We start from the raw sequence: 18,648 nt of genomic DNA on the forward strand, positions 1-18,648 counted from the left end.
CTCCGTTTTGAAAGATAAGATTGAGTCTGACTCCACCGCCCTTTAGAGAAGTGTATTCCAGATTCTAACCACTTGCTGAGGAATGGCCACTCCTGTTCCTATGTATAAAGGCAGAGAAACACGGGATCAATTCCTGCCACACTCACAACCTTGCTAAATATAGCACCGTCATTCTATTCTCGTGACACAAGCTCCAGAAGTGTCGTCCAGCTGTTGAGGTTAAAGCTCTGGTAATGTTCCCAACAATCTTAATGCCACAGCGTTTCCGTAGTGTAGTGGTTATCACGTTCGCCTAACACGCGAAAAGTCCCCGGTTCGAAACCGGGCGGAAACATTATGCAAACGTGTTCAATTCATGATAAGATAAAATTAAATCATTCATATTAGTTGTTCAATGTTAACAGAGTGCAGTGTCTCACGATGCTGTTCCATTTGCTGATTTCTCTCTACAGTTCTGTTCACACTCAAATTCTACACAGTGTCTCTCACTCCCTCCCGTTTCCAGCCCTGACGCTGGAGAAACCATATCTCAAAGCTGCACATTCCGTGCATTCAGGTCAGCTGTGAGAGATTATTAAAGGATCCTGCCACGCCACCACGCTTCACAACAGAAAATTAAAGCCACAAACAAACCCATCGACTAATCGCTCTTCCTCAGCTCCAGAGTGAGTGAGGGCGGGACAAGCCCTAACTTCCGCTCCCACACTCTCCAATCAGCCGCTGCCGGCGGAAAGCGGAGAATGCAGCATCAAACAGCGGTTTACCGCCCTTCACTGGGCTGCAAAATGCCACCGTTCCAGACAACGGTCCCCGTGCTCCGAACAGCAGCCTCATAAGATGCTTCATCTCAGCTTCCTGAGTTCGAGCCCCATCTTGCACGAACACTTCTTCACTGGAAACAGCATTAATTATCTGATTGCCACGTTTTGCATCATGAAAGTAATCCTAACCGATAATTATATAATCATAGAGGTTTACAGCATGGAATGAGTCCTTTACGCCCATCGTATCTGCACCGGCCAACAAATGCCCAGTTTTAGGTGTGTACCCCTGCACCTTAATGCATTTCATGTGCACATCTAAGAACTGGTTAAATGTGGTGAGGGTTTCTGCCTGCACCACACTTTCAGGCAGTGAGTTTGAGACCTCCACAAACATCTGCATGCAGAATGTTCACTTCAAATCCCCTTTAAACCTTACACTAATTACTTTTAAATTATGCAGCCTGGTTGTTGACCACTCCACTATGTGAAATAGACCCTTTTAATCAACAATATCTAGGCCTCTCCTATTTTTATACACCTCAATGCGGTCGCCCATCAGCCTCCTCTGTTCCAAGGAAAATAAACCCATCCTATCCAATCTGTCCTCATAGCAAAGTTGCTCCACTCCCGGCAACATCTACGTAAATCTCCTCTGTACCCTCTCCAGCGTATTCACGTTCTTCCTTCAATGCGGTGACCAGAACTGCACGCAGTACTCCAGCTGTGGCCTAACCAGAATTTTATACAGTTCTAGCACAACCCACTTGCTGTTCTGTTCCTTGCTTCTGCCAATAAATGCAACCATTCCATATGACTTCTTAATCAACTTTTCCAACTGGTCAGCTACCTTCAGGGATCTGTGGACAAGCAATCCCAGTTACCTTTGTTCCTCTACACTTCTCAATGTCATACCAGTTGATGTGTATTGCCTTTCCTTGTTAGCCCTCCACAAATGCGAGATCTCTCACATCTCTGGTTTAAATTCAATTTGCCACTGCTCTACCCCCTTATCAGTTGATTGATATCTTCCTGGAGTCTCCAGCTTTCTTCTTCATTATCAACCACACTGCCTATTTTAATAACACCTGAAAACTTCGTAATCGTAACACTTATATTCAAGTTGAGATCATTGATAAATACCATAAAAAGCAATGGATCTGGCACTGAAAACTGTGGAACCCCACTGGAAACATGCTTCCAGTCACAAAAACACCCATCAAACATTACCCTTTGCTTCCTGCCTGTGAGCCAAATTTGGATCCAATTTGCCACTTCGCCCTGAATCACATGGGCTTTTACTTAGAAAATGCATAATCATTAAATGTTATCCTGCCTTCATGGGAAAACATCATTAATTGACTGATGATCTTCATTTGCACAACTAAAGAAATGTTAACTGAAGGAGAGTCCTTAATTGAATAACTTATCTGTGCTCTGCACTTTAGCTCTGAATCCATAAACCATTTTGGACACTGTGCTTTAGAAGTCTGCTTCAAAATGTTCATTGCTGGTAACATGTATATGAGACGTTGGTCACAGTGAGATAGACTGCAGTGCAAGGGACTGGTTATTGTGAAACAGCAAAGAAAATATACATTCTGGAAGAATACCATCGAAAAGAAGTGTGGCCCTAAAAGCCAAAAAGAAAATGAAGTGCTGAGCCCCTTTAAGCAAAAAATTATTTTTCAAACATTTCTCTGACCGAATCTTCACAAAAGAAAAATGATGCTTTTAATGTCATTAAACCCGAATTTTCGTGCACCCGAATCTTCTGAATCAGATGCCTCTCGTTGTGCCGACTGAATCCATGTCCCTTTCAATATTCTGCTGACATGCACACTATTAAATGTGCCACTAACTTATAGAATCAAAGAATAAGGGAATGGATGCAGCCCGTCGAGCCCATGCCAACTCTCAACAAATCTCACGCCCCTGTCAGTTACACACAGCTGTGCAATTTTTTTCATTCGGATACTTATCCAACTCCGTTTTGAAAGATAAGATTGAGTCTGACTCCACCGCCCTTTAGAGAAGTGTATTCCAGATTCTAACCACTTGCTGAGGAATGGCCACTCCTGTTCCTATGTATAAAGGCAGAGAAACACGGGATCAATTCCTGCCACACTCACAACCTTGCTAAATGTAGCACCGTTATTCGATTCTCGTGACACAAGCTCCAGAAGTGTAGTCCAGCTGTTGAGGTTAAAGCTCTGGTTAAGTTCCCAACGATGTTATTGCACCAGCGTTTCCGTAGTGTAGTGGTTATCACGTTCGCCTAATACGCGAAAGGTCCCCGGTTCGAAACCGGGCGGAAACATTATGCAAACGTGTTCAATTAATGATTAGATAAAATTAAATCATTCATATTAGTGGTTCAATATTAACAGAGTGCAGTGTCTCACGGTGCTGTTCCATTTGCTGATTTCTCTCCACAGTTCTGTTCACACTCAAATTCTACACAGTGTCTCTCACTCCCTCCCGTTTCCAGCCCTGACGCTGGAGAAACCATATCTCAAAGCTGCACATTCCGTGCATTCAGGTCAGCTGTGAGAGATTATTAAAGGATGCTGCCACGCCACCACGCTTCACAACAGAAAATTAAAGCCACAAACAAACCCATCGACTAATCGCTCTTCCCCAGCTCCAGAGTGAGTGAGGGCGGGACAAGCCCTAACTTCCGCTCCCACACTCTCCAATCAGCCGCTGCCGGCGGAAAGCGGAGAATGCAGCATCAAACAGCGGTTTACCGCCCTTCACTGGGCTGCAAAATGCCACCGTTCGAGACAACGCTCCCCGTACACCGAACAGCAGCCTCATAAGATGCTTCATCTCAGCTTCCTGAGTTCGAGCCCCAGCTTGCACGAACACTTCTTCACTGGAAACACCATTAATTATCTGATTGCCACGTTTTGCATTATGAAAGTAATCCTAACCGATAATTATATAATCATAGAGGTTTACAGCATGGAAGGAGTCATTTAAGCCCATCGTATCTGCACCGGCCAACAAATGCCAAGTTTTAGGTGAGCACCCCTGCACCTTATTGCATTTCATGTGCACATCTAAGAACTTGTTAAATGTGGTGAGGGTTTCTGTCGGCTTCAAAATGTTCATTGCTGGTAACATGTACATGGGACTTTGGAAACAGTGAGATAGACTGTAGTGCAAGGGACTGTTTATTGTGAAACAGCAAAGAAAATATACATTCTGGAAGAATACCATCGAAAAGAAGTGTGAGCCTAACAGCCAAAAAGAAGATGAAGTGCTGAGTCCTTTTCAGCAAAAAATTCTTTTCCCAAACATTTCTCTGACCGAATCTTCACAAAACAAAAATGATGCTTTTAAAGTCATTAAACCGGAATTTTCGTGCACCCGTATCTTCTGAATCAGATGCCTCTCGTTGTGCCGACTGAATCCAACTCCCTTTCAATATTCTGCTGACATGCACACTTCTTAACCAACTTTTCCAACTCGCCAGCTCCCTTCAGGGATCTGTGGACAAGCAATCCCAGTTGCCTTTGTTCCTCTACACTTCTCAATGTCATACCAGTTGATGTGTATTCCCTTTCCTTGTTAGCCCTCCACAAATGAGCGATCTCTCACATCTCTGGATTAAATTCCATTTGCCACTGATCTACCCCCTTATCAGTTGATTGATATCTTCCTGGAGTCTCCAGCTTTCTTCTTCATTATCAACCACACTGCCTATTTTAATAACACCTGAAAACTTCGTAATCATAACACCGATAATCAAGTTTAGATCATTGATAAATACCATAAAAAGCAATGGATCTGGCACTAAAAACTGTGGAACCCCACTAGAAACATCCTTCCAGTCACAAAAACACCCATCAAACATTACCGTTTGCTTCCTGCCTCTGAGCCAAATTTGGATCCAATTTGCCACTGTGCCCTGAATCACATGGGCTTTTACTTAGAAAATGCATAATCATTAATTGTTATCCTGCCTTCATGGGAAAACATCATTAACTGACTGATGATCTTCATTTGCACAACTAAAGAAATGTTAACTGAAGGAGAGTCCTTAATTGAATAACTTATCTGTGCTCTGCACTTTACCTCTGAATCCATAAACCATTTTGGACACTGTGCTTTAGAAGTCTGCTTCAAAATGTTCCTTGCTGGTAACATGTACATGGGACGTTGGAAACAGTGAGATAGACTGTAGTGCAAGGGACTGGTTATTGTGAAACAGCAAAGAAAATATACATTCTGGAAGAATACCATCGAAAAGAAGTGTGGCCCTAACAGCCAAAAAGAAGATGAAGTGCTGAGCCCTTTTCAGCAAAAGAATCTTTGCCCAAACATTTCTCTGACCGAATCTTCACAAAACAAAAATGATGCTTTTAAAGTCATTAAACCCGAATTTTCGTGCACCCGAATTTTCTGAATCAGATGCCTCTCGTTGTGCCGACTGAATCCATGTCCCTTTCAATATTCTGCTGACATGCACACTATTAAATATGCCACTAACTTATAGAATCAAAGAATAAGGGAATGTTTGCAGCCCGTCGAGCCCATGATAACTCTCAACAAGTCTCACTCCCCTGTCATTTACCCACAGCTGTGCAATTTTTTTCATTCGGATACTTATCCAACTCCGTTTTGAAAGATAAGATTGAGTCTGACTCCACCGCCCTTTAGAGCAGTGTATTCCAGATTCTAACCACTTGCTGAGGAATGGCCACTCCTGTTCCGATGTATAAAAACAGAGAAACACAGGATCAATTCCTGCCACACTCACAACCTTGCTAAATATAGCACCGTCATTCTATTCTCGTGACACAAGCTGCAGAAGTGTAGTCCAGTTGTTGAGGTTGAAGCTCTGGTTATGTTCCCAACAATGTTATTGCCGCAGCGTTTCCGTAGTGTAGTGGTTATCACGTTCGCCTCACAAGCGAAAGGTCCCCGGTTGGAAACCGGGTAGAAACATTATGCAAACGTGTTCAGTTAATGATTGGATAAAATTAAATCATTCATATTAGTGTTTCAATATTAACAGAGTGCAGTGTCTCACGATGCTGGTCCATTTGCTGATTTCTCTCTGCAGTTCTGTTCACACTCAAATTCTACACAGTGTCTCTCACTCCCTCCCGTTTCCAGCCCTGACGCTGGAGAAACCATATCTCAAAGCTGCACATTCCGTGCATTCAGGTCAGCTGTGAGAGATTATTAAAGGATCCTGCCATGCCACCACGCTTCACAACAGAAAATTGAAGCCACAAACAAACCCATCGACGAATCGCTCTTCCCCAGCTCCAGAGTGAGTGAGGGCGGGACAAGCCCTAACTTCCGATCCCATACTCTCCAATCAGCCGCTGCCGGCGGAAAGCGGAGAATGCAGCATCAAACAGCGGTTTGCCGCCCTTCACTGGGCTGCAAAATGCCACCGTTCGAGAAAACGCTCCCCGTACACCAAACAGCAGCCTCATAAGATGCTTCATTTCAGCTTCCTGATTTCGAGCCCCAGCTTGCACGAACACTTCTTCACTGGAAACACCATTAATTATCTGATTGCCACGTTTTGCATCATGAAAGTAATCCTAACCGATAATTATATAATCATAGAGGTTTACAGCATGGAAGGAGTCATTTAAGCCCATCGTATCTGCACCGGCCAACAAATGCCCAGTTTTAGGTGTGTACCCCTGCACCTTATTGCATTTCATGTGCACATCGAAGAACTTGTTAAATGTGGTGAGGGTTTATGCCTGCACCACACTTTCAGGCAGTGAGTTTGAGACCCCCACAAACATCTGCATGCAGAATGTTCACTTCAAATCCCCTTTAACCCTGACACTAATTACTTTTAAATTATGCAGCCTGGTTGTTGACCACTCCACTATGTGAAATAGACCCTTTTAATCAACAATATCTAGGCCCCTCCTATTTTTATACACCTCAATGCTGTCGCCCATCAGCCTCCTCTGTTCCAAGGAAAACAAACCCATCCTATCTAATCTGTCCTCATAGCATAGTTGCTCCACTACCGGCAACATCTACGTAAATCTCCTCTGTACCCTCTCCAGCGTATTCACGTTCTTCCATCAATGCGGTGAACAGAACTGCACGCAGTACTCCAGCTGTAGCCTAACCAGAATTTTATACAGTTCTAGCATAACCCACTTGCTGTTCTGTTCCTTGCTTCTGCCAATAAATGCAACCATTCCATATGACTTCTTAACCAACTTTTCCAACTCGCCAGCTACCTTCAGGGATCTGTGGACAAGCAATCCCAGTTGCCTTTGTTCCTCTACACTTCTCAATGTCATACCAGTTGATGTGTATTCTCTTTCCTTGTTAGCCCACCACAAATGCGCGATCTCTCACATCTCTGGATTAAATTCCATTTGCCACTGCTCTACCCCCTTATCAGTTGATTGATATCTTCCTGGAGTCTCCAGCTTTCTTCTTCATTATCAACCACACTGCCTATTTTAATAACACCTGAAAACCTCGTAATCACAACACCGATATTCAAGTTTAGATCATTGATAAATACCATAAAAAGCAATGGATCTGGCACTGAAAACTGTGGAACCCCACTAGAAACATCCTTCCATTCACAAAAACACCCATCAAACATTACCGTTTGCTTCCTGCCTCTGAGCCAAATTTGATCCAATTTGCCACTGCGCCCTGAATCACATGGGCTTTTACTTAGAAAATGCATAATCATTAAATGTTATCCTGCCTTCATGGGAAAACATCATTAATTGACTGATGATCTTCATTTGCACAACTAAAGAAATGTTAACTGAAGGAGAGTCCTTAATTGAATAACTTATCTGTGCTCTGCACTTTACCTCTGAATCCATAAACCATTTTGGACACTGTGCTTTAGAAGTCTGCTTCAAAATGTTCCTTGCTGGTAACATGTACATGGGACGTTGGAAACAGTGAGATAGACTGTAGTGCAAGGGACTGGTTATTGTGAAACAGCAAAGAAAATATACATTCTGGAAGAATACCATCGAAAAGAAGTGTGGCCCTAACAGCCAAAAAGAAGATGAAGTGCTGAGCCCTTTTCAGCAAAAGAATCTTTGCCCAAACATTTCTCTGACCGAATCTTCACAAAACAAAAATGATGCTTTTAAAGTCATTAAACCCGAATTTTCGTGCACCCGAATTTTCTGAATCAGATGCCTCTCGTTGTGCCGACTGAATCCATGTCCCTTTCAATATTCTGCTGACATGCACACTATTAAATATGCCACTAACTTATAGAATCAAAGAATAAGGGAATGTTTGCAGCCCGTCGAGCCCATGCCAACTCTCAACAAGTCTCACTCCCCTGTCATTTACCCACAGCTGTGCAATTTTTTTCATTCGGATACTTATCCAACTCCGTTTTGAAAGATAAGATTGAGTCTGACTCCACCGCCCTTTAGAGCAGTGTATTCCAGATTCTAACCACTTGCTGAGGAATGGCCACTCCTGTTCCGATGTATAAAAACAGAGAAACACAGGATCAATTCCTGCCACACTCACAACCTTGCTAAATATAGCACCGTCATTCTATTCTCGTGACACAAGCTGCAGAAGTGTAGTCCAGTTGTTGAGGTTGAAGCTCTGGTTATGTTCCCAACAATGTTATTGCCGCAGCGTTTCCGTAGTGTAGTGGTTATCACGTTCGCCTCACAAGCGAAAGGTCCCCGGTTGGAAACCGGGTAGAAACATTATGCAAACGTGTTCAGTTAATGATTGGATAAAATTAAATCATTCATATTAGTGTTTCAATATTAACAGAGTGCAGTGTCTCACGATGCTGGTCCATTTGCTGATTTCTCTCTGCAGTTCTGTTCACACTCAAATTCTACACAGTGTCTCTCACTCCCTCCCGTTTCCAGCCCTGACGCTGGAGAAACCATATCTCAAAGCTGCACATTCCGTGCATTCAGGTCAGCTGTGAGAGATTATTAAAGGATCCTGCCATGCCACCACGCTTCACAACAGAAAATTGAAGCCACAAACAAACCCATCGACGAATCGCTCTTCCCCAGCTCCAGAGTGAGTGAGGGCGGGACAAGCCCTAACTTCCGATCCCATACTCTCCAATCAGCCGCTGCCGGCGGAAAGCGGAGAATGCAGCATCAAACAGCGGTTTGCCGCCCTTCACTGGGCTGCAAAATGCCACCGTTCGAGAAAACGCTCCCCGTACACCAAACAGCAGCCTCATAAGATGCTTCATTTCAGCTTCCTGATTTCGAGCCCCAGCTTGCACGAACACTTCTTCACTGGAAACACCATTAATTATCTGATTGCCACGTTTTGCATCATGAAAGTAATCCTAACCGATAATTATATAATCATAGAGGTTTACAGCATGGAAGGAGTCATTTAAGCCCATCGTATCTGCACCGGCCAACAAATGCCCAGTTTTAGGTGTGTACCCCTGCACCTTATTGCATTTCATGTGCACATCGAAGAACTTGTTAAATGTGGTGAGGGTTTATGCCTGCACCACACTTTCAGGCAGTGAGTTTGAGACCCCCACAAACATCTGCATGCAGAATGTTCACTTCAAATCCCCTTTAACCCTGACACTAATTACTTTTAAATTATGCAGCCTGGTTGTTGACCACTCCACTATGTGAAATAGACCCTTTTAATCAACAATATCTAGGCCCCTCCTATTTTTATACACCTCAATGCTGTCGCCCATCAGCCTCCTCTGTTCCAAGGAAAACAAACCCATCCTATCTAATCTGTCCTCATAGCATAGTTGCTCCACTACCGGCAACATCTACGTAAATCTCCTCTGTACCCTCTCCAGCGTATTCACGTTCTTCCATCAATGCGGTGAACAGAACTGCACGCAGTACTCCAGCTGTAGCCTAACCAGAATTTTATACAGTTCTAGCATAACCCACTTGCTGTTCTGTTCCTTGCTTCTGCCAATAAATGCAACCATTCCATATGACTTCTTAACCAACTTTTCCAACTCGCCAGCTACCTTCAGGGATCTGTGGACAAGCAATCCCAGTTGCCTTTGTTCCTCTACACTTCTCAATGTCATACCAGTTGATGTGTATTCTCTTTCCTTGTTAGCCCACCACAAATGCGCGATCTCTCACATCTCTGGATTAAATTCCATTTGCCACTGCTCTACCCCCTTATCAGTTGATTGATATCTTCCTGGAGTCTCCAGCTTTCTTCTTCATTATCAACCACACTGCCTATTTTAATAACACCTGAAAACCTCGTAATCACAACACCGATATTCAAGTTTAGATCATTGATAAATACCATAAAAAGCAATGGATCTGGCACTGAAAACTGTGGAACCCCACTAGAAACATCCTTCCATTCACAAAAACACCCATCAAACATTACCGTTTGCTTCCTGCCTCTGAGCCAAATTTGATCCAATTTGCCACTGCGCCCTGAATCACATGGGCTTTTAATTAGAAAATGCATAATCATTAAATGTTATCCTGCCTTCATGGGAAAACATCATTAATTGACTGATGATCTTCATTTGCACAACTAAAGAAATGTTAACTGAAGGAGAGTCCTTAATTGAATAACTTATCTGTGCTCTGCACTTTACCTCTGAATCCATAAACCATTTTGGACACTGTGCTTTAGAAGTCTGCTTCAAAATGTTCCTTGCTGGTAACATGTACATGGGACGTTGGAAACAGTGAGATAGACTGTAGTGCAAGGGACTGGTTATTGTGAAACAGCAAAGAAAATATACATTCTGGAAGAATACCATCGAAAAGAAGTGTGGCCCTAACAGCCAAAAAGAAGATGAAGTGCTGAGCCCTTTTCAGCAAAAAAATCTTTGCCCGAACATTTCTCTGACCGAATCTTCACAAAACAAAAATGATGCTTTTAAAGTCATTAAACCCGAATTTTCGTGCACCCGAATTTTCTGAATCAGATGCCTCTCGTTGTGCCGACTGAATCCATGTCCCTTTCAATATTCTGCTGACATGCACACTATTAAATATGCCACTAACTTATAGAATCAAAGAATAAGGGAATGTTTGCAGCCCGTCGAGCACATGCCAACTCTCAACAAGTCTCACTCCCCTGTCATTTACCCACAGCTGTGCAATTTTTTTCATTCGGATACTTATCCAACTCCGTTTTGAAAGATAAGATTGAGTTTGACTCCACCGCCCTTTAGAGCAGTGTATTCCAGATTCTAACCACTTGCTGAGGAATGGCCACTCCTGTTCCGATGTATAAAAACAGAGAAACACAGGATCAATTCCTGCCACACTCACAACCTTGCTAAATATAGCACCGTCATTCTATTCTCGTGACACAAGCTGCAGAAGTGTAGTCCAGTTGTTGAGGTTGAAGCTCTGGTTATGTTCCCAACAATCTTGCTGCCGCAGCGTTTCCGTAGTGTAGTGGTTATCACGTTCGCCTCACACGCGAAAGGTACCCGGTTCGAAACCGGGTGGAAACATTATGCAAACGTGTTCAATTAATGATTAGATAAAATTAAATCATTCATATTAGTGGTTCAATATTAACAGAGTGCAGTGTCTCACGATGCTGTTCCATTTGATGATTTCTCTCTGCAGTTCTGTTCACACTCAAATTCTACACAGTGTCTCTCACTCCCTCCCGTTTCCAGCCCTGACGCTGGAGAAACCATATCTCAAAGCTGCACATTCCGTGCATTCAGGTCAGCTGTGAGAGATTATTAAAGGATCCTGCCACGCCACCACGCTTCACAACAGAAAATTAAAGCCACAAACAAACTCATCGACGAATCGCTCTTCCCCAGCTCCAGAGTGAGTGAGGGCGGGACAAGCCCTAACTTCCGCTCCCACACTCTCCAATCAGCCGCTGCCGGCGGAAAGCGGAGAATGCAGCATCAAACAGCGGTTTACCGCCCTTCACTGATCTGCAAAATGCCACCGTTCGAGACAACGTTCCCCGTACACCGAACAGCAGCCTCATAAAATGCTTCATCTCAGCTTCCTGAGTTCGAGCCCCAGCTTGCACGAACACTTCTTCAATGGAAACACCATTAATTATCTGATTGCCACGTTTTGCATCATGAAAGTAATCCTAACCGATATTTATATAATCATAGAGGTTTACAGCATGGAAGGAGTCATTTAAGCCCATCGTATCTGCACCGGACAACAAATGCCCAGTTTTAGGTGTGTCCCCCTGCACCTTATTGCATTTCATGTGCACATCTCAGAACTTGTTAAATGTGGTGAGGGTTTCTGCCTGCACCACACTTTCAGGCCGTGAGTTTGAGACCCCCACAAACATCTGCATGCAGAATGTTCACTTCAAATCCCCTTTAACCCTTACACTAATTTCTTTTAAATTATGCAGCCTCGTTGTTGACCACTCCACTATGCGAAATAGACCCTTTTAATCAACAATATCTAGGCCCCTCCTTTTTATTTACACCTTAATGCTGTCGCCCATCAGCCTCCTCTGTTCCAAGGAAAACAAACCCATCCTATCCAATCTGTCCTCAGAGCAAAGTTGCTCCACTCCCGGCAACATCTACGTAAATCTCCTCTGTACCCTCTCCAGCGTATTCACGTCCTTCCTTCAATGCGGTGACTAGAACTGCACGCAGTACTCCAGCTGTGGCCTAACCAGAATTGTATACAGTTCTAGCAAAACCCACTTGCTGTTCTGTTCCTTGCTTCTGCCAATAAATGCAACCATTCCATATGACTTCTTAACCAACTTTTCCAACTGACCAGCTACCTTCAGGGATCTGTGGACAAGCAATCCCAGTTACCTTTGTTCCTCTACACTTCTCAATTTCATACCAGTTGATGTGTATTCCCTTTCCTTGTTAGCGCTCCACAAATGCGCGATCTCTCACATCTCTGGATTAAATTCCATTTGCCACTGCTCTACCCCCTGATCAGTTGATTGATATCTTCCTGGAGTCTCCAGCTTTCTTCTTCATTATCAATCACACTGCCTATTTTAATAACACCTGAAAACTTCGTAATCATAACACCTATATTCAAGTTTAATTCATTGATAAATAGCATAAAAAGCAATGGATCTGGCACTGAAAACTGTGGAACCCCACTGGAAACATCCTTCCAGTCACAAAAACACCCATCAAACATTACCCTTTGCTTCCTGCCTCTGAGCCAAATTTGGATCCAATTTGCCACTTCGCCCTGAATCACATGGGCTTTTACTTAGAAAATGCATAATCATTAAATGTTATCCTGCCTTCATGGGAAAACATCATTTATTGACTGATGATCTTCATTTGCACAACTAAAGAAATGTTAACTGAAGGAGAGTCCTTAATTGAAAAACTTAGCTGTGCTCTGCACTTTACCTCTGAATCCATAAACCATTTTGGATACTGTGCTTTAGAAGTCTGCTTCAAAATGTTCATTGCTGGTAACATGTACATGAGACGTTGGAAACAGTGAGATAGACTGTAGTGCAAGGGACTGCTTATTGTGAAACAGCAAAGGAAATATACATTCTGGAAGAATACCATCGAAAAGCAGTGTGGCCCGAACAGCCAAAAAGAAGATGAAGTGCTGAGCCCTTTTCAGCAAAAAATTATTTTCCCAAACATTTCTCCGACCGAATCTTCACAAAACAAAAATTATGCTTTTAAAGTCATTAAACCCGAATTTTCGTGCACCCGAATCTTCTGAATCAGATGCCTCTCGTTGTGCCGACTGAATCCATGTTCCTTTCAATATTCTGCTGACATGCACACTATTAACTGTGCCACTAACTTATAGAATCAAAGAATAAGGGAATGGTTGCAGCCCGTCGAGCCCATGCCAACTCTCAACAAGTCTCACTCCCCTGTCATTTACCCACAGCTGTGCAATTTTTTTCATTCGGATACTTATCCAGCTCCGTTTTGAAAGATAAGATTGAGTCTGACTCCACCGCCCTTTAGAGCAGTGTATTCCAGATTCTAACCACTTGCTGAGGAATGGCCACTCCTGTTCCTATGTTTCAAGGCAGAGAAACACGGGATCAATTCCTGCCTCACTCACAACCTTGCTAAATATAGCACCGTCATTCTATTCTCGTGACACAAGCTCCAGAAGCGCAGTGCAGCTGTTGAGGTTAAAGCTCTGGTTATGTTCCCAACAATGTTACTGGCACAGCGTTTCCGTAGTGTAGTGGTTATCACGTTCGCCTCACACGCGAAAGATCCCCGGTTCGAAACCGGGCGGAAACATTATGCAAACGTGTTCAATTAATGATTAGATAAAATTAAATCATTCATATTATTGGTTCAATATTAACAGAGTGCAGTGTCTCACGATGCTGGTCCATTTTCTGATTTCTCTCTACAGTTCTGTTCACACTCAAATTCTACACAGTGTCTCTCACTCCCTCCCGTTTCCAGCCCTGACGCTGGAGAAACAATATCTCAAAGCTGCACATTCCGTGAATTCAGGTCAGCTGTGAGAGATTATTAAAGGATCCTGCCACGCCACCACGCTTCACAACAGAAAATTAAAGCCACAAACAAACCCATCGAATAATCGCTCTTCCCCAGCTCCAGAGTGACTGAGGGCGGGACAAGCCCAAACTTCCGCTCCCACACTCTCCAATCAGCCGCTGCCGGCGGAAAGCGGAGAATGCAGCATCAAACAGCGGTTTACCGCCCTTCACTGGGCTGCAAAATGCCACCATTCGAGACAACGCTCCCTGCACACCGAACAGCAGCCTCATAAGATGCTTCATCTCAGCTTCCTGAGTTCGAGCCCCAGCTTGCACGAACACTTCTGCACTGGAAACACCATTAATTATCTGATTGCCACGTTTTGCATCATGAAAGTAATCGTAACCGATAATTATATTATCATAGAGGTTTACAGCATGGAAGGAGTCATTTAAGCCCATCGTATCTGCACCGGCCTACAATTGCCCAGTTTTAGGTGTGCACCCCTGCAACTTATTGCATTTCATGTGCACATCTAAGAACTTGTTAAATGTGGTGAGTGTTTCTGCCTGCACCACACTTTCAGGCAGTGAGTTTGAGACCCCCACAAACATCTGCATGCAGAATGTTCACTTCAAATCCCATTTAACCCTTACACTAATTACTTTAAAATTATGCAGCCTGGTTGTTGACCACTCCACTCTGTGAAATAGAACCTTTCAATCGACAATATCTAGGCCCCTCCTATTTTTATAAACCTCAATGCTGTCGCCCATCAGCCTCCTCTGTTCCAAGGAAAACAAACCCATCCTATCCAATCTGTCCTCATAGCAAAGTTGCTCCACTCCCGGCAACATCTACGTAAATCTCCTCTGTACCCTCTCCAGCGTATTCACGTCCTTCCTTCAATGCGGTGACTAGAACTGCACGCAGTACTCCAGCTGTGGCCTAACCAGAATTTTATACAGTTCTAGCATAACCCACTTGCTGTTCTGTTCCTTGCTTCTGCCAATAAATGCAACCATTCCATATGACTTCTTAACCAACTTTTCCAACTGGCCAGCTACCTTCAGGGATCTGTGGATAAGCAATCCCAGTTACCTTTGTTCCTCTACACTTCTCAATGTCATACCAGTTGATGTGTATTCCCTTTCCTTGTTAGCCCTCCACAAATGCGCGATCTCTCACATCTCTGGATTAAATTCCATTTGCCACTGCTCTACCCCCTTATCAGTTGATTGATATCTTCCTGGAGTCTCCAGCTTTCTTCTTCATTATCAACCACACTGCCTATTTTAATAACACCTGAAAACTTCGTAATCATAACACCTATATTCAAGTTTAGATCTTTGATAAATACCATAAAAAGCAATGGATCTGGCACTGAAAACTGCGGAACCCCACTGGAAACATCCTTCCAGTCACAAAAACACCCATCAAACATTACCCTTTGCTTCATGCCTCTGAGCCAAATTTGGATCCAATTTGCCACTTCGCCCTGAATCACATGGGCTTTTACTTAGAAAATGCATAATCATTAAATGTTATCCTGCCTTCATGGGAAAACATCATTAATTGACTGATGATCTTCATTTGCACAACTAAAGAAATGTTAACTGAAGGAGAATCCTTAATTGAATAACTTATCTGTGCTCTGCACTTTACCTCTGAATCCATAAACCATTTTGGACACTGTGCTTTAGAAGTCTGCTTCAAAATGTTCATTGCTGGTAACATGTACATGAGACGTTGGAAACAGTGAGATAGACTGTAGTGCAAGGGACGGCTTATTGTGAAACAGCAAAGAAAATATGCATTCTGGAAAAATAACATCGAAAAGAAGTGTGGCCCTAACAGCCAAAAAGAAGATGAAGTGCTGAGCCCTTCTCAGGAAAATCTTCTTTTCCCAAACATTTCTCTGACCGAATCTTCACAAAACAAAAATTATGCTTTTAAAGTCATTAAACCCGAATTTTCGTGCACCCGAATCTTCTGAATCAGATGCCTCTCGTTGTGCCGACTGAATCCATGTCCCTTTCAATATTCTGCTGACATGCACACTATTAAATGTGCCACTAACTTATAGAATCAAAGAATAAGGGAATGGTTGCAGCCCGTCGAGCCCATGCCATCTCTCAACAAGTCTCACTGCCCTGTCATTTACCCACAGCTGTGCAACTTTTTTTCATTCGGATACTGATCCAACTCCGTTTTGAAAGATAAGATTGAGTCTGACTCCACCGCCCTTTAGAGCAGTGTATTCCAGATTCTAACCACTTGCTGAGGAATGGCCACTCCTGTTCCTATGTTTCAAGGCAGAGAAACACGGGATCAATTCCTGCCTCACTCACAACCATGCTAAATATAGCACCGTCATTCTATTCTCGTGGCACAAGCTCGAGAAGCGTAGTCCAGCTGTTGAGGTTAAAGCTCTGGTTATATTCCCAACAATGTTACTGGCACAGCGTTTCCGTAGTGTAGTGGTTATCACGTTAGCCTCACACGCGAAAGATCCCCGGTTCGAAACCGGGTGGAAACATTATGCAAACGTGTTCAATTAATGATTAGATAAAATTAAATCATTCATATTTGTGGTTCAATATTAACAGAGTGCAGTGTCTCACGATGCTGGTCCATTTTCTGATTTCTCTCTGCAGTTCTGTTCACACTCAAATTCTACACAGTGTCTCTCACTCCCTCCCGTTTCCAGCCCTGACGCTGGAGAAACCATATCTCAAAGCTGCACATTCCGTGCATTCAGGTTAGCTGTGAGTGATTATTAAAGGATCCTGCCACGCCACCACGCTTCACAACAGAAAATTAAAGCCACAAACAAACCCATCGACTAATCGCTCTTCCTCAGCTCCAGAGTGAGTGAGGGCGGGACAAGCCCTAACTTCCGCTCCCACACTCTCCAATCAGCCGCTGCCGGCGGAAAGCGGAGAATGCAGCATCAAACAGCGGTTTACCGCCCTTCACTGGGCTGCAAAATGCCACCATTCGAGACAACGCTCCCTGCACACCGAACAGCAGCCTCATAAGATGCTTCATCTCAGCTTCCTGAGTTCGAGCCCCAGCTTGCACGAACACTTCTGCACTGGAAACACCATTAATTATCTGATTGCCACGTTTTGCATCATGAAAGTAATCGTAACCGATAATTATATTATCATAGAGGTTTACAGCATGGAAAGAGTCATTTAAGCCCATCGTATCTGCACCGGCCTACAATTGCCCAGTTTTAGGTGTGCACCCCTGCAACTTATTGCATTTCATGTGCACATCTAAGAACTTGTTAAATGTGGTGAGTGTTTCTGCCTGCACCACACTTTCAGGCAGTGAGTTTGAGACCCCCACAAACATCTGCATGCAGAATGTTCACTTCAAATCCCATTTAACCCTTACACTAATTACTTTAAAATTATGCAGCCTGGTTGTTGACCACTCCACTCTGTGAAATAGAACCTTTCAATCGACAATATCTAGGCCCCTCCTATTTTTATAAACCTCAATGCTGTCGCCCATCAGCCTCCTCTGTTCCAAGGAAAACAAACCCATCCTATCCAATCTGTCCTCATAGCAAAGTTGCTCCACTCCCGGCAACATCTACGTAAATCTCCTCTGTACCCTCTCCAGCGTATTCACGTCCTTCCTTCAATGCGGTGACTAGAACTGCACGCAGTACTCCAGCTGTGGCCTAACCAGAATTTTATACAGTTCTAGCATAACCCACTTGCTGTTCTCTTCCTTGCTTCTGCCAATAAATGCAACCATTCCATATGACTTCTTAACCAACTTTTCCAACTGGCCAGCTACCTTCAGGGATCTGTGGATAAGCAATCCCAGTTACCTTTGTTCCTCTACACTTCTCAATGTCATACCAGTTGATGTGTATTCCCTTTCCTTGTTAGCCCTCCACAAATGCGCGATCTCTCACATCTCTGGATTAAATTCCATTTGCCACTGCTCTACCCCCTTATCAGTTGATTGATATCTTCCTGGAGTCTCCAGCTTTCTTCTTCATTATCAACCACACTGCCTATTTTAATAACACCTGAAAACTTCGTAATCATAACACCTATATTCAAGTTTAGATCTTTGATAAATACCATAAAAAGCAATGGATCTGGCACTGAAAACTGCGGAACCCCACTGGAAACATCCTTCCAGTCACAAAAACACCCATCAAACATTACCCTTTGCTTCATGCCTCTGAGCCAAATTTGGATCCAATTTGCCACTTCGCCCTGAATCACATGGGCTTTTACTTAGAAAATGCATAATCATTAAATGTTATCCTGCCTTCATGGGAAAACATCATTAATTGACTGATGATCTTCATTTGCACAACTAAAGAAATGTTAACTGAAGGAGAATCCTTAATTGAATAACTTATCTGTGCTCTGCACTTTACCTCTGAATCCATAAACCATTTTGGACACTGTGCTTTAGAAGTCTGCTTCAAAATGTTCATTGCTG

The 18,648-nt window shown here is 43.3% G+C and overlaps 7 non-coding genes across 7 annotated transcripts; all 7 read left to right on the forward strand.

Annotated features, from left to right (window-relative positions):
- Positions 1-261: 261 nt before the first annotated feature.
- trnav-aac (transfer RNA valine (anticodon AAC)) lies at positions 262-334 on the forward strand. The gene has a single exon. It is a non-coding gene; the product is annotated as a tRNA-Val (tRNA).
- A 2,674-nt stretch (positions 335-3,008) lies between these two features.
- trnai-aau (transfer RNA isoleucine (anticodon AAU)) lies at positions 3,009-3,081 on the forward strand. Its single transcript has one exon. It is a non-coding gene; the product is annotated as a tRNA-Ile (tRNA).
- Positions 3,082-5,644: 2,563 nt separating this feature from the next.
- On the forward strand, positions 5,645-5,717 carry trnav-cac (transfer RNA valine (anticodon CAC)). The gene has a single exon. It is a non-coding gene; the product is annotated as a tRNA-Val (tRNA).
- Positions 5,718-8,391: 2,674 nt separating this feature from the next.
- trnav-cac (transfer RNA valine (anticodon CAC)) lies at positions 8,392-8,464 on the forward strand. The gene has a single exon. It is a non-coding gene; the product is annotated as a tRNA-Val (tRNA).
- Positions 8,465-11,138: 2,674 nt separating this feature from the next.
- Positions 11,139-11,211, forward strand: trnav-cac (transfer RNA valine (anticodon CAC)). Its single transcript has one exon. It is a non-coding gene; the product is annotated as a tRNA-Val (tRNA).
- Positions 11,212-13,886: 2,675 nt separating this feature from the next.
- trnav-cac (transfer RNA valine (anticodon CAC)) lies at positions 13,887-13,959 on the forward strand. Its single transcript has one exon. It is a non-coding gene; the product is annotated as a tRNA-Val (tRNA).
- A 2,676-nt stretch (positions 13,960-16,635) lies between these two features.
- On the forward strand, positions 16,636-16,708 carry trnav-cac (transfer RNA valine (anticodon CAC)). Its single transcript has one exon. It is a non-coding gene; the product is annotated as a tRNA-Val (tRNA).
- The last annotated feature ends 1,940 nt before the right edge of the window (positions 16,709-18,648 follow it).

The sequence above is a fragment of the Pristiophorus japonicus genome, chromosome 3 (genome assembly GCF_044704955.1).
Source record: "Pristiophorus japonicus isolate sPriJap1 chromosome 3, sPriJap1.hap1, whole genome shotgun sequence".
NCBI lineage: Eukaryota > Metazoa > Chordata > Chondrichthyes > Pristiophoridae > Pristiophorus > Pristiophorus japonicus.